This window comes from Hypanus sabinus, chromosome 14, assembly GCF_030144855.1.
Source record: "Hypanus sabinus isolate sHypSab1 chromosome 14, sHypSab1.hap1, whole genome shotgun sequence".
Taxonomy (NCBI): domain Eukaryota; kingdom Metazoa; phylum Chordata; class Chondrichthyes; order Myliobatiformes; family Dasyatidae; genus Hypanus; species Hypanus sabinus.
In genome coordinates this window covers 65,643,687-65,658,891 of record NC_082719.1, presented here as the reverse complement: position 1 = coordinate 65,658,891, position 15,205 = coordinate 65,643,687, and the positions used below count along the sequence as shown (strand labels likewise).

Sequence of the window (15,205 nt, the reverse complement as noted above, 5' to 3'; positions counted from 1 at the left end):
CTTGTATGACAACAATCCTCTCTAGAAATCTCTCTCAAACACCCCATACATCAACTCAGACAAGGGGTAACTAGAAAGCTAAAGTGCACTGCACATAGGGAAAGTAACAGTTTGCACTGGATTTCATCCTGGCAATAGAGAAATCCAAGAATGGACAGGTCAGTGTGGGAATGGAAAAGGAAATTGAAATGGTCTGCAACTGGGAGCTCGGAATGGCCATTCTGGACTGAGCATACTGCAGGTGTCCTGAAAAGTGGGCACTGAGGAGGCAACAGGAGATGTGGTTGGAGAAGATACATGGCAACCTTTGCCTCATCTGGAAATACTATTTAGGTATCTGGATAGTGGTGAATTAGGAGGTGCACGAACAAGTGTCACACCTACTGCTAGGTGAATATGGCAGGGGTAAGGAGAGGGATGAGCAGGCCAGGGAGTCATGGAGGAAGTGGTCTCTGAGGAAGGCAGAAAGGGTGGAGAGGAGATGTGGTCGGTGATGAGATCATGTTGCAGTTGACAGAGATTACAAAGAATGATACGTTGAATGCAGACACTCAGAGGTTGAAAGGTAAGAACCAGGGGAATCCTACCTCTGTTCTAGAGAAGAAGTGGGGTGACAGCAGAATTATCAGTAACAGAGGAAACGTCAGATTGGGCTCCATTGATCACAGCAGAAACCAAGTCACTTTTCTCAAAAAAGGGGTCTTATCTTGGGAACAGATGCCATACAGATGGAAAATTTAAAAGAAGGTGATGACATTCTTACCAAAGTCTAAGTAACTATGAGAGTCAGTGGGCTTGTCATAAATATCATTGAAGTGTTGGTCTCCTGCGGTGGAGAAAGAAAGATCTCGAAAAAGAAGTGTCAGAAATGGTCCACATCAATTTGAAAGCAGGGTGGAAGCTGGTGGTAAAGATAATAAAATTGATGAGTTCTGCACGGGTGCAAGAAGCAGTACAAATACTGTCTTCAATGCAATGGAGAAAGAATTGGGGATGATATTGGAAAAAGTATTAATCAGAGACAAAAAGTATAGCTCCATTGTCCAGAATTAACCTTGTTTTCTCAGCATATATGTAGCTGAAAATGCTGCTAATTTTCACCATTTTTTGATTTAGTGCAGATTTTTAGAATCTTTAAGATTTTGTTCTTGGTCTTAAATTAAAGAATACAGCCTCATATAAATCATGAAGAAATAAATTCAGCTTCTTTCAGAAGTAACCCAGCTGAGGTATCTCCACTTGAAACAGAATCAAAGGTGAACAACATCACATTTTAACCACACGTTCGGTCAGATATTATAGCAGGCCAGGCCCGCTGCACAAAATTGCATCCTGTATTAACTTTATTCCCTTGTCAGAGTATGTCCGTGTCAGCTGTAACAGTTACTAAATGAAATAATATGGAACCTAGGGTTAGGAGTCTTTGCCTTCCATGCCTTCTCTGTCATTCAACATGATTATGTGATATCTACTTCATTACCCAGTCTTTGCCTTCTCCTCACATCTTGGATCCATTTAGCATTAAAAAACACATCTATATCCTACCTGCATGTATTTATTGGCTTGTTCTCCACTAACTCCTCTGGTGGAGAATTCCATAAATTCAGCACCCTCTAATCTCTGTCCTGAATGGTATATCTGTAACCTGAGATTGTGCCTTTTGTTCTGAACTTTCCAGCTACTTGGAGTGTCTCTATATCTGGTCTACTCCATCTCAAATTCTATGGGTTTCTATAAGTTCTCATCTCACTCTTCTATTCAGTGAATATAAGGTTAATTGATACCAAAAAAATAGTTTACTATGCAACTTTGTTGCACCCTCAATTCTAAGAACACATTCCTTAGAAAAACTGTACAAAAAAATCTGGTTGGGATTTTGCCAAAGTCTTGTACAGCTGAAGCAAGGCATCCTTACTCCTGTACTTGAATCTTCTTTGCCTTCCTCACTGGGATTTTTTTTCAACGATTGTTGTCTAGTACACTTACCTTTTATTGAGTTATGCCCTTTCTTAATCTTTCAGCATTCAGATAATCAGTTTTTCTGGTCAAAATGGATAAGCTAACAATATATCCAAACTAAAGTGCATCTGCCATGGATTGCCCACATACTCACCTTGTGCCCTCTGATTTTAACTAAATCACATTGCAGACCTTTCGATCTCCCTCACAGCTCTCTTTCTGCCCCACCCACCTCCCAATCCAGCCTCAGCTTTGCATTATCTGCAACACTGAAAAGACACTTCACTTTGCTGTTGAAATTTTAACAATTATACTTCAAGTTACAGAAGTAATGCCATAAACTCCAGATACTATTTTGTGATACTCACTTCCAAGATATGAATAATTTAAGCTTAGCACAAATCCTGGTGTAATTTTCATTTTCCATAGCAAATGAAATATTTTCACATATATGTGCATACTGCGAATTGCCAATATACTCCTATACTGATATTATTTGAATCTTGAATCCATTTTCCCAATAACAAAGAACAAATTATACTGAAGGCACCAACTGAAGACAGCAAACCATTGAAACGTGATGAAGAGTTGAAAGTACCTCAAGGGTTTCTTGAGAAACATCTTCCAATAGCTATTCTTCAAAAATAACAATCTTGTCTCCAATTATAAAGGCTAAGGTTTATTAGCAGCCACAGTACTTTGCTCATTTCAGGCACACACAAGTATACGTATCCCAAAAAAATAAGCTAACTTTGGTAAATAACTCGAAAGCAATTAAAGTCACTATTGTTCAAATACCTGATAAGAGACTACAATCAATAAATAATTCCATTGTGAATGCTGCTGATGCTTTTGGATGACTGCTGCCTCATTCCAAAAGTATGAAGTTCAGCTCTGTTTTTGTAATTTATGATTCCATTCCCTGCCTTTTTTCGAACAAGCACAGCATGAAAGAATCTGAACTCTTTGGATGATCCCATGCTGTAAATGTCAACAAATATAACACTTACCAATAACTGAGAGCAGTAATTTACTTCTGCATATTACACACATGCTCTGGCACTAGTCTCATTGAACAGAGCCCTGTTCCCAAATTTGGATTTGTTGATTGTGGAACCATTGATGCAGTTCTATCCCAACACTGTTACAAAATAATCAACAATTAGAATATTTTTGCTCCATTAAGACCTAAATAATTGCACTCTGAATAATCCAAATAATCTCAATTTTGATGGGAAAGAAGTAATATTAGTTGCCTTATAATTAGTGAGACAATCTCACTTGCCATCTTCAATCCAAGAACAAAGTGGTATGTGGTAGAACCAGGCTGACACAGGTTTTGGAGAATTTCCTATTTATATAACGTATGTATTATTAGCACTTGTTGCAATCCAAAAACTCTAGAGGTTGCATGCAAGTTCTCATTTCTTTTTTTTCCAGGTCATTACCATTAAAGCAATAGCACAAAAACAAAGTACAAAGTTGGCCCCTTAGCCTCTTGATCCTGTTCTCTAATTGGTCAAAATGACAGGCGATCAGTGAACAAATTATCTCTCTCATCTTGTATGATGTATTTGGTTAATAACAATCTATCATTCTCAGATTCAAAATTAACAATTACTACAAAAAAATAAGATTATCAACTTACCTCACGATTTATAGGTTGGAGAGTTCTCTGCCTTCACTCTGAGAGGGCTGACTAATTTTAAGTGTTTGTCCATCCACATTCCATCCACTCTCAATTATCTCACTCTGAACAAAACAGTTCTTTAAACTTCAAATTTTCTTGATAGTCTGTAAACATCAACTAAATCATTTCTCTTAGCATTTTGAACAAACTTCAGAGAATATAGCCCTAAATTGTGAAATCTCTTATAACATTAAAACCGGAGGAGTCCAGGTATCGGACAAGTAAATCTAATAACTAACAGCCCTCTGCTGTTGTCGACTCCTTGCACTACATATTTGCACTCTTTGTTTTCCAAGCATTAGCATGTAGTTGGCAATGAAATTGATGATGTGGAAGTTGCCAGTTAGATCATGAGAAGGTATCAACTGACAGCCTGATTAGCCCCAGGGCTTCAAATTATCAGGCAGGTTCAGAGTTTCCACTTCAGGACCCCAATTGGCAACTTATGCACAAACTGCAGTGGCTTAAGTTTCTGCTTGTTCTTTCCATAACCAAAAATTCAAGCACTTCATGAATCTTTTCTTTGTTTTAGGATGTCAATGCTTAACATTTCCTCCCTTTAATGATCCCGAATTTATTCAAATTCTGTAATTTCCTTACTGCAGCTAAAAATGGCTTTCTCGTGCAATTTGGTTAGTTTATTTAGAGATGCAGCACAATAATAGACCCTCTTCCACCCAACAAGGCCGTACTGGCTATTTACACCCATGCAACAACAAGAAAAGCAGTTTTTAATTTTCTAGTCCAATCTCAGACTTTGTCACCGATAATTGTCTCTGAATTGGCTTTCACCCATGAATGGACGACTTGAACAAGTGTTGTGTGGAGCATAAAGATCCAAAATCAGAAAATACTCCCTTCCTCCCTAAACAACATCACTAAATCATAATTTTAAAATATATTCCACTTGCTTTTCCCTCACACTTTCCAAAATGCATGGTTCCCAGTGGCAGCTGCCTGTAGAAATCACAGCTACTCTATTACTGCTGCCAAGGATCATAGAGAATGGGTGAAGTTCTTAAAGAACATGCTTATGCCATGCACATCAATTGTACAAGAGACTGCCATGGGGAGAAGGTTGAGATATGGGTGAGAACAAAACATGCCTCTTCCCCACTCTTACTATTATGCACAATGCATCAATTTCCATGCCCTAAGTAGCCTTCAGCCTCTGTAAGATATGGGATTCTAATACAGGCAAAAATCACAGTTGCAAGCCCTGCACTGAAAGTGTCCTGCAGATTCTCTTATAGAACTGAGGAAGCAAAACGTCAAAGTCCCAATGGCAGCTTTTAAATTCACACTGGCAGTGGCTCCTTTCTACGTCGCACATTTTTGCACCAATTGCGTTCATGAATGTATTGCCTACTGAATTCAACATATGTACAAAATGACACCAGGAAATGGACCAAATATGTAATTACCAGCGCCAATTTCCACTTGATTGGGACACAAACCAGAAATGTAGGTTCAAATATATAAACAGATTTTTACTTGCATTTTATGCACAGAATCAGGCACAAATATCAAATATCTACACAAATAATATTAAAAAGTTCAAAGTACATTTATTATCAAAATATGTATCCATTATGCAACCTTGAGATTTGTGTCTTTATAGGCAGCCACAAAACAAAAACATAGTGCTCACAGTTTCACTTGCCTAAAGTAAGTTAGTTACCAAATAAATTATTTTTCTTAATGTTTATTCCTCAAGTCCTTCAGTCTTTGTTCGGCTTTGGTAAAATGAGTGCAAAATAGTGAAAAACCAGAAGAATCTAATAAACACTGTTTGTGATATCTGAATGACGTTGTGTGTCTGACACATTGAACACAAGGAGGAAAAGCAAATAAGATTAGTCATCGGTTGAATGGGACAAATGTCAATACCTGACATAGAAACCTTTAATAGACAAAAGGCACATGGAAGTAACACCCTGTGTTAATTGCGAGCTTTAGTGTCATGGAGTCCTGGACTTCTACAGCACAGACACAGGCCCTTTGGCCCATCTAGTCAATGTCAAACTGGTACTCTGCCTAGTTCCATTGACCCACATCTGGGCCATAGCCCTCCATATCTCTCCCATCTTCTACTTTTTTTTTAAGTATTTTGACATTTATTTCAGTTGATATACCATTCCAATACCTTTGAGTTAGTCAAGTTAAGATTCACACAAATAAAGAGTTTGATTTTACAATTTTAACAGGTAATGACATGAAGTCCTTCTAATCCTTCTCCTCCAGGGACAGTCTGTCAAACAGGTACACTCCCAGGCCATTCTCGGGGGACTCCTCAGGTTGGTGACGTAATCTCCAAGCTTCTTGATCATCTTCACTTGCTCATCCAGATAGTTCCTCTCCAGGAAATCACATAGATGAGGGTCACCATGCTGAGTGGAAAGCTTGTGCAGATCCAGGAGACTCAGGTTCACGTCCTTCTCCATCTGCAGGGCTCTCTGCATCGCTTCCAGAGCATTGGTCCAGTCATCCTGCTCTGGCTTCTTGATGTCCTCCAGCACGATCCGGCCTCCTCACAGATTCTGGAATTCCATCCATTTCTCGGCATGCTGCTGTTCCTCATAGGACTGCTTCCTGAAGAACTTGGAGAAGTGATGTAGGCTAATGTCATCCCGGTCAAAGTAAAAGGACATGGAGAAATAAACATAGAAGGAATAGAGCTCCATGTTAATCTGCCTGTTGATTGCATCTTCACATTCCTGGTGGAAGTTCTGACAAACTTGGGAAGCCATCCTGTTCGGTGGACAATTACAACTTTCTATCACCTGGGGAAGCTCCTCCATCTTCTACTTTTTATTGTTTTAGAGATACAGCGTGAGACAGGCTCTATCAAGGCTCTTCTGCCTTAAACATGCATAAAGACTTAGCCTCCACATCTGCCTTTGGCAACAAATTTCACAGATTCACCACTCTCTGGTTAATGAAATTCCTCTGTGTCCTTTCTAAAAGGACGCTCTGTGTGTTGTTTAAACCTGTTTTTACCCGTATACACCGGTGTTTACCAGTATAAGTCAGTATAAATGAGTTTCTACCAGTAGAAACCAGTATAAACAAGTAGAACCCAGTTTTTACCAGTATAAACCAGCTTTCACCAGTATAAAGCTGCAAAAACCAGTATAAACCAGTTTTTACAAGTATAAACCAATATAAAATGGTTTTAACTAGTATAATGGTTTTGACCAGTTTTAACCAGTTTAAACCGGATTATACTGGTTAAAACCGGTCAAAACTGCTAAACTGGTTTAAACCAGTTTAAACTGGTCAAAACCGGATTATACTGGTTAAAACCGGATTATACTGGTTAAAACTGGTACTGGTTTAAATGGTTTTAACCCTTTACCAGTATAAACCAGTTTTTAACCAGTATAAACCTGTTTTGACTAGGTTTAACCAGTATAATCCGGTTTTGACCGGTTTAAACCAGTTTAAACTGCTTTTAACCAGTATCGGTTCTGACAGGTTTTAACCAGTATAAACCAGTTTTAACCCATTTTAACTGGTTTAAATCAGTTTTTACCAGTATAAAACAGTACAAACCAGTACAAAGCAGGATAAACCAGTTTATACAAATTTTTACCAGTATACACCGGCTTTTACTGGTAAATTAGTTTTTACCAGTGCAAACCAGTAAAAACCAGCCTTTACCTGTATGAACCATGTTTTTTTTACCAGTTTTTACCACTATTAACAGGCTTATACCAGTATAAGCCAGTTTACACCAGTTTCTACCTGGTGTATAAACCTGTAAAAACCATTTCTCATTTCCCCCTCCCCCTCCTTCTTTCGAATCTCTTTCCTTTCAGTTAGTCCTGACAAAGGGTCTCGGCCCGAAACTTCGACAGTGTTTCTTCCTATAGAAACTGCCTGATCTGTTGTGTTCCACCAGCATTTTGTGTGTGTTGTTTAAACCAGTTTTTACCAGTCTATTCTGAGGCTGTGTCCTTTGCTCCTAGACTCTCGCACCATAGGAAACATCTCCACATCCACTCTATTAAAGCCATTCACTCTTCTATAGTTTTAATTAGCGCACCTCTCATTCTACTGAATTCTAGTGAATACAGGCCCAGAGCAATCATACGCTTTGCATATGACAAACCTTTCAATCTTCGAATCCTTTTCATGAACTTCTTCTGAACTCTCTTCACACATCCTTTCTAAGAGGCCAAAAACTGCACACAATGCTCCAAGTGAGGCCTCACCAATGCTTTATACAGTCTCAACATTACATCTTTGCTTTCATATTCTAGTCCTCTTGAAATGAATAACATTGCATTTGCCTTCTTCACTACTGACTCAAACTGCACAAGGGCTCCTAAATCCCTTTGGGACTCAAATTATTTGAATTTTCTCTCCTTTTAGTAAATAATCTACCTAAAGTGCATGATCATACATTTCCCGACACTGCATTAATTTGACACTTCTTTGCCCATTCTCCTAATTTATCTAAGTCCTTTGTAGCTTCTTTACTTCCTCAAAACTACCACTTCCACCTACCTTTGTATTGTCCACACACTTTGCAACAAAACTATCAATTCTGTCATCCAAGTCATTGACATATAATGTAAAACAAACCCATCTCAACACTGACCCCTGTGGAACACCACTAGTCACTGACAGACAACCGGAAAAGGCTCCCTTTATTCCCACTCTTTGCTACCTGCCACTGCTTTATCTATGCTAGGATCTTTCCTTTTGTACCAGGGGCTCTGAATTTGTTAAGCAACTTCATGTGTGGCACCTTGCTTTGACAATCCTTCTGAAAATCCAATTGCACATTTATCAGGCATGATTCTCCCTTGAGGAAACCTATGGTCTATTTTATTCTGGGCCTCTAAGTACTCCGAAACCAGATCCTTAACAATTGACTCAAAAATTTTCACAACCACAGAGGTCATACTAACTGTCCTTTCTTCTGCCTCCCTCCCTTCCCTCTAGTGTCTTCCACAGTGAAGGCTAATGCAAAGTACTTGTCCTGACGAAGGGTCTCGGCCCGAAACGTCGACAGTGCTTCTTCCTATAGATGTTGCCTGGCCTGCTGCATTCCATCAGCATTTTGTGTGTGTTGCAAAATACTTATTCAGTTCATCTGCCATTTCTTTGTCCCCCATTACCACCTCTCCAGCATCATTTTCCAGTGGTCTGATATTCATTCTCGTCTCTGTATCTTAAGAAATCTTTGGTATCGTCTTTAGTATTATTGGCTAGCTTACTTTCATATTCTATCTTTACCTTCATAATGACTTTTTTTTAGTTGCCTACCGTTTGTTCTTAAAAGCTTCCCAAACCTTTAATTTCCCACAAATTTTTGCTCCATTTCTGCCCTCTCCTTTTATGTTGGCTCTGACTTCTCGTTAGCCACAGTTGTGTTATCTTGTCTTTAGAATACTTCTTCCTCTTTGGGATGTACATATCCTGTGCCTTCCAAGTTGCTTCCAAAAATACCAGACATTGCTGTTCTGCCATCAACCCTGCCAGTGTTCTTTTTGAAGCTGGTGCAGATCACAACGGTCAGAGATCTTGTCAATTTGTGTATTTGTGAGGATTTGTGAATTGGATAATGTGGGCATAGGGTTCAGTGACGCTATCAAGTTGGGAGAAAAGAAATGACTGATTGGAGTTCAGATCTGGGTGAAAGCAATTGGTCAGAATCTACAGTAGATGTCTATAATGAGTTTTGGTTAATAAGTTGTGAGCAAGCTATGTTGGTGCCAGAAGCATAATGACTGTTGTGGGCTGCTCCAGCACGTTCCTAGTGCAAGTGTCAAATTTCACTCTATGTTCCGATGTTTTGATGTACAGTTCATGTGACAAATAAAGCTAATGTTTATCTTTATTTTGTGTTATTGTTGTTGATCCTCTCTGTGCCTTGTGGTGCATTGGGCAGCAACCTTGCCATTTCTTCAGCACCTGTCTTTTTTTAATGAAGCCGAGTTGCTAGCTCGACACAGCCTGGATGGAAAGCAGACACAGAGCCAGCTGGATTTAAGCTCATCACGAAGTCCAGTGTGAATATAACTACACACTTATCATGTAGTAGCTTTTATCGTGTGTGTTCAAGAACATAGTAAGTTTCATGCCCTTGAACTAGCCTGAAGCAGAACATAACTGCTTTGTAAAGAACCAAGTTAGCAAATTTAGCAGACCAACATGCTCCACCCACCTGGCAAGTTTAGTGATATATGAGATTTATTTTTCCTGACTATCACAAAAACTTTATGATACACAATCAAATTCTTCCGCTTAAGTTTTCAATGAAGAAAGACTTCCACGTTCCTTTCAGGAAATCACAAATTACCTTGGCAGCCACCTAAGTGCTCCATTTTTGCAATGCAGTCTCTGTTGTACGTTAGAGGAAACAACAACTAACTTACACATAAAACAATCCTTCAAAAAAGGCCAATGTAACAGAAAATCTAGATGATCTACTTTAATTATGTTGAAAAAGAGATAAATCCAAGACAGGCAATGGGAGCAAAAAGCAAACTGGTATAGGAACTCAGGGTCCTGCTGCAGGGTCTTGACCCAAAACAATTCCCAACACTCTGCATTCACAGCTGATGCCTGATCCACTGAGTTTTTCCAACAGACTTTGTTTTTGTCACAGGATCAGATTACAGCATCTGGAATCATTTGTCTTTCCATCACGGATAATATTTCAAGAAGGTCCACACCGACTTGATAAAGTTGGCAGGACATGGTTGCACATTTCACAGCAACAGTTAACTATTTCACCTGTGCATCTAATAGACAATAGGTGCAGAAGTAGACCATTCGGCCCTTCGAGTCTGCACCACCATTCTGAGATCATGGCTGATCATCTACTATCAATACCCAGTTCCTGCCTTGTCCCCATATCCCTTGATTCCCCTATCCATAAGATACCTATCTAGCTCCTTCTTGAAACCATCCAGAGAATTGGCCTCCACTGCCTTCTGAGGCAGTGCATTCCACACCTCCACAACTCTCTGGGAGAAGAAGTTTTTCCTTAACTCTGTCCTAAATGACCTATCCCTTATTCTTAAACCATGCCCTCTGGTACTGGACTCTCCCAGTATCTGGAACATATTTCCTGCCTCTATCTTGTCCAAACCCTTAATAATCTTATATGTTGCAATCAGATCCCCTCTCAATCTCCTTAATTCCAGCATGTTCAAGCCCAGTTTCTCTAACCTCTCTGCGTAAGACAGTCTGGACATCCCAGGAATTAACCTTGTGAATCTACGCTGCACTTCCTCTACAGCCAGGATGTCCTTCCTTAACCCTGGAGATCAAAACTGTACACAATTCTCCAGCTGTGGTCTCACCAGGGCCCTGTACAAATGCAAAAGGATTTACTTGCTCTTGTACTCAATTCCCTTTGTAATAAAGGCCAACATTCCATTAGCCTTCTTCACTGCCTGCTGCACTTGCTCATTCACCTTCAGTGACTGATGAACAAGGACTCCTAGATCGCTTTGTATTTCTCCCTTACCTAACTCTACATCGCTCAGATAATAACCTGCCTTCCAGTTCTTACTCCCGAAGTGGATAACCTCACACTTATTCACATTAATCATCATCTGCCAAGTATCTGCCCACTCACCCAGCCTCTCCAAATCACCCTGAATTCTCCTAACATCCTCATTACATGTCACACTGCCACCCAGCTTAGTATCATCAGCAAACCTGCTGATGTTATTCTCAGTGCCTTCATCTAAATCATTGATGTAAATTGTAAACAGCTGTGGTCCCAATACCGAACCCTGTGGCACCCCACTAGTCACCACCTGCCACTCCAAGAAACACCCATTCACCGCTACCCTTTGCTTTCTATCTGCCAACCAGTTTTCTATCCATGTCAATATCTTCCCCCCAATGTTATGAGCTCTGATTTTACCCACCAATCTCCTATGTGGGACCTTATCAAATGCCTTCTGAAATTCGAGGTACACTACATCCACTGGATCTCCCTTGTCTAACTTCCTGGTTACATCCTCGAAAAATTCCAGTAGATCAGTCCAGCATGATTTGCCCTTGGTAAATCCATGCTGGCTCTGCCCAATCCTATCACTGCTATCTAGATATGCCACTATTTCATCTTTAATAATGGTCTCTAGCAACTTCCCCACTACTGATGTTAGGCTGACAGGTCGATAGTTCTCTGTTTTCTCTCTCCCTTCTTTCTTAAAAAAGTGGGATAACATTAGACATTCTCCAATCCTCAGGAACTGATCCTGAATCTAATGAACATTGGAAAATGATTACCAATGCATCTGCAATTTCCAGAGCCACCTCCTTTAGTACCCTAGGATGCAGACCATCTGGACCTGGGGATTTGTCAGCCTTCAGTCCCATCAGTCTACTCATCACCGTTTCCTTCCTAATGTCAATCTGTTTCATTTCCTCTGTTACCCTATGTCCTTGGCCCATCCATACATCTGGGAGATTGCTTGTGTCTTCCCTAGTGAAGACAGATCTAAAGTACTTATTAAATTCTTCTGTCATTTCTCTGTTTCCCATAATAATTTCACCCAATTCATTCTTCAAGGGCCCAACATTGTTCGTAACTATCTTCTTTCTCTTCACATACCTAAAAAAGCTTTTACTATCCTCCTTTATGTTCCTGGCTAACTTGCGTTCATACCTCATTTTTTCTCCCCGCATTGCCTTTTTAGTTAAGTTCTGTTGTTCCTTAAAAATTTCCCAATCATCTGTCTTCCCACTCACCTTAGCTCTGTCATACTTCTTTTTTTTAATGCTATGCAATCTCTGACTTCCTTTGTCAACCACTGTGGCCCCTTTCCCCCCTTTGAATCCTTCCTTCTCCGGGGGATGAACTGATTTTGCACCTTGTGCATTATTCCCAAGAATACCTGCCATTGCTGTTCCACTGCCTTTTCTGCTAGGATATCCGTCCAGTTAACTTTGGCCAGCTCCTCCCTCATGGCTCCATAGTCTCCTTTGTTCAACTGCAACACTGACACCTCTGATCTGCCCTTATCCTTCTCAAATTGCAGATAAAAACTTATCATATTATGGTCACTACCTCCTAATGGCTCCTTTACTTCAAGATCGCTTATCAAATCCTGTTCATTACACAACACTAAATAGCCTTGTCCCTGGTCGGCTTTCGTACAAGCTGTTCCAAGAATGCATCCCTTAGGCACTCTACAAACTCCCTATCCTGGGGTCCAGCACCAACCTGATTCTCCCAGTTCACCTGCATGTTGAAATCCCCAATAACTACTGCGACATTACCTTTGCCATATGCCAATGTTAACTCCCTATTCAACTTGCACCCAATATCCATGCTACTGTTTGGGGGCCTGTAGACAACACCCATTAGGGTCTTTTTGCCCTTACTGTTCCTCAGTTCTATCCACACAGACTCTACTTCTCCTGATCTTATGTCCCCCCTTGCAAAGGACTGAATTTCATTCCTCACCAACAGGGCCACTCCACCCCACCCCCTCTGCCCACATTTCTGTCCCTACGATAGCATGTATACCCTTGTACATTCATTTCCCAGGTCTGATCTCCCTGCAGCCATGTCTCCGTTATCCCAACAACATCATAGTTACCCATTCGCACCTGAGCTTCAAGCTCATCTGCCTTATTTCTGACACCGTGCATTCAGATATAGAATCTTTAGCCCATTTCTCCTCTCTCTGTTTAAATCGCTGCCTATCGTGCTTAACCCAGCTCCCCGAACTCTCATCGGGCTATATGCCCCTTGAATTTTGTTGTCCTTCCTAAATTTACTTATTCTTTCTGCACATTTAACTCCATGTTCCGTCAGACCATCCCTCTGTACGTGTCCTCCTTATCACTTGTTCCGCCTCACCTTTCTTTACTACACACTTAATAGTCCAGAACCGTGTAGACCCCACCTGTCCTTTATTCTTCATCTCGCTATCCTCTCTCACATTCTGGATCCCCGCGCCCTGCAAATTCAGTTTAAGCCCGCACCCCCACCCCAAGCAGCACTAGCAAACTTTCCTGCAAGAGGAATGCAGCTACAAGAATGTAGTATCCGGGGGATGTCACGTGATGACGTAGGATTGAGACGTGGAAATCCAGCTCTCCCGTAAAAAAAAGTAAAATAATGTTTAAGTTAGTAAATACTTTTTAAAAATTACTTAGAAACTACTCAGGATTGTCTTAAGATATGTCTCCTAAACAGAAGCAGAAGAAAACTACTACTTTGAAGACAACACAAGCTGGAAAAGAATCAAGGCCGGCTGCTATGAAAGAGCCTCGGGCTCAAGTGCATTTTACCCTCGGCGATACAGAACAGGAAACTGCAGCAACATCAACCATCCCCCAAAAAAAAAGAGCAACAGGAATTGTGCATGCGTGAAGGAAGGGGCATGCGCAAACACGAGCAACCCAAACTACAAATCCCAGCTATGATCGGAACTGAAAGTGAAAGTGAATATGAGATGGAATCAGATTCTCTGGATAAATCAGACGAAGATGAAGAGACAAACAAAGAAGAGCAACAGGAAGAGGTTGGAGGTGATATTGGAGACAGAAAAAAAATCTTTGGTGCAAATAATGCATGAATTAAAAGCATTAAAAGTAGTATAAAAAGACATTAAAATATTAAGATTATGTTAGATAAAATGATGAAAAGACAGGACAAAATGGACAAGAAAATTAAAAACTTGGAAGAAACAACGGGAGACACCATTGATAGAGTGAATAAAATGGAAGATAATATTTCTGCCTGGACATCAGAAAGAAAACGGTTTTTGGAAAAAGTGGATGTACTTGAAAATTTTAGCAGACAAAATAATATTAAGATTGTTGGACTTAAAGAAGGTATAGAGGGAGAGGATCCAATAAATTTTTTTCAAAAATGGATTCTGGAAATTTTGGAAATAGAAGGAACCCAGTTAATTGAAATTGAAAGGGCTCAAAGAGCCTTAAGATCAAGACCTCAAGTTAATCAAAACCCATGATCAATCTTGATAAAATGCTTAAGATATCAAGATAAAGAAAAGATCCTGAAGGCAGCTACCCAACGTACCAGAAAGAGAAACAGGTTATTGATGATAGAAGGGAAAACTTCTTTTCTATCCTGATATAATTTATGACCTTTTGAAGAGAAAGAAGGAATTTAACCCAGCAAAAAAAAATTTTATGGGAAAAGGGTTATAAATTTATATTGCGCCACCTGGCAACCCTGATAATTTTTTTGGATGACAGAAAAAGATCATTTACTGATTATCAGGATGCGGAAGAATTTGCACAAGAACTCCCAAATATTCGCTAACCACAGCCAAAGCTTTAAAAGTGAAACGGATTAAAGATGAAGACAGGGACAGTGAATGGAGTTGATGGATGTTTAAGGATAGAAGAATATTTAAATGTATTCTTAATTATATGATACAGGGGGAGAAAGGTAAAAATTTGAGAAATATTAATCGAGAGTAGCGATATTATTTTTTCTTCTCTTATATATACTTTTTTATGTTACGGGGGAGCTGGGGGAACTTCGGATCGATTGCTACGGGATTCATGTGTGTAATCATGGTGATTGCCATGACCCGTATA

At 39.9% G+C, this 15,205-nt stretch overlaps 1 protein-coding gene and 1 pseudogene across 1 annotated transcript in view; both read right to left on the bottom strand.

Annotated features, from left to right (window-relative positions):
* The window catches only part of LOC132404486 (cAMP-specific 3',5'-cyclic phosphodiesterase 4D), a 416,161-nt gene that overhangs the window by 349,553 nt on the left and 51,403 nt on the right, over positions 1 to 15,205 (bottom strand). The window lies entirely within an intron of this gene.
* On the bottom strand, positions 5,783 to 6,440 carry LOC132404426 (ferritin heavy chain, oocyte isoform-like; annotated as a pseudogene).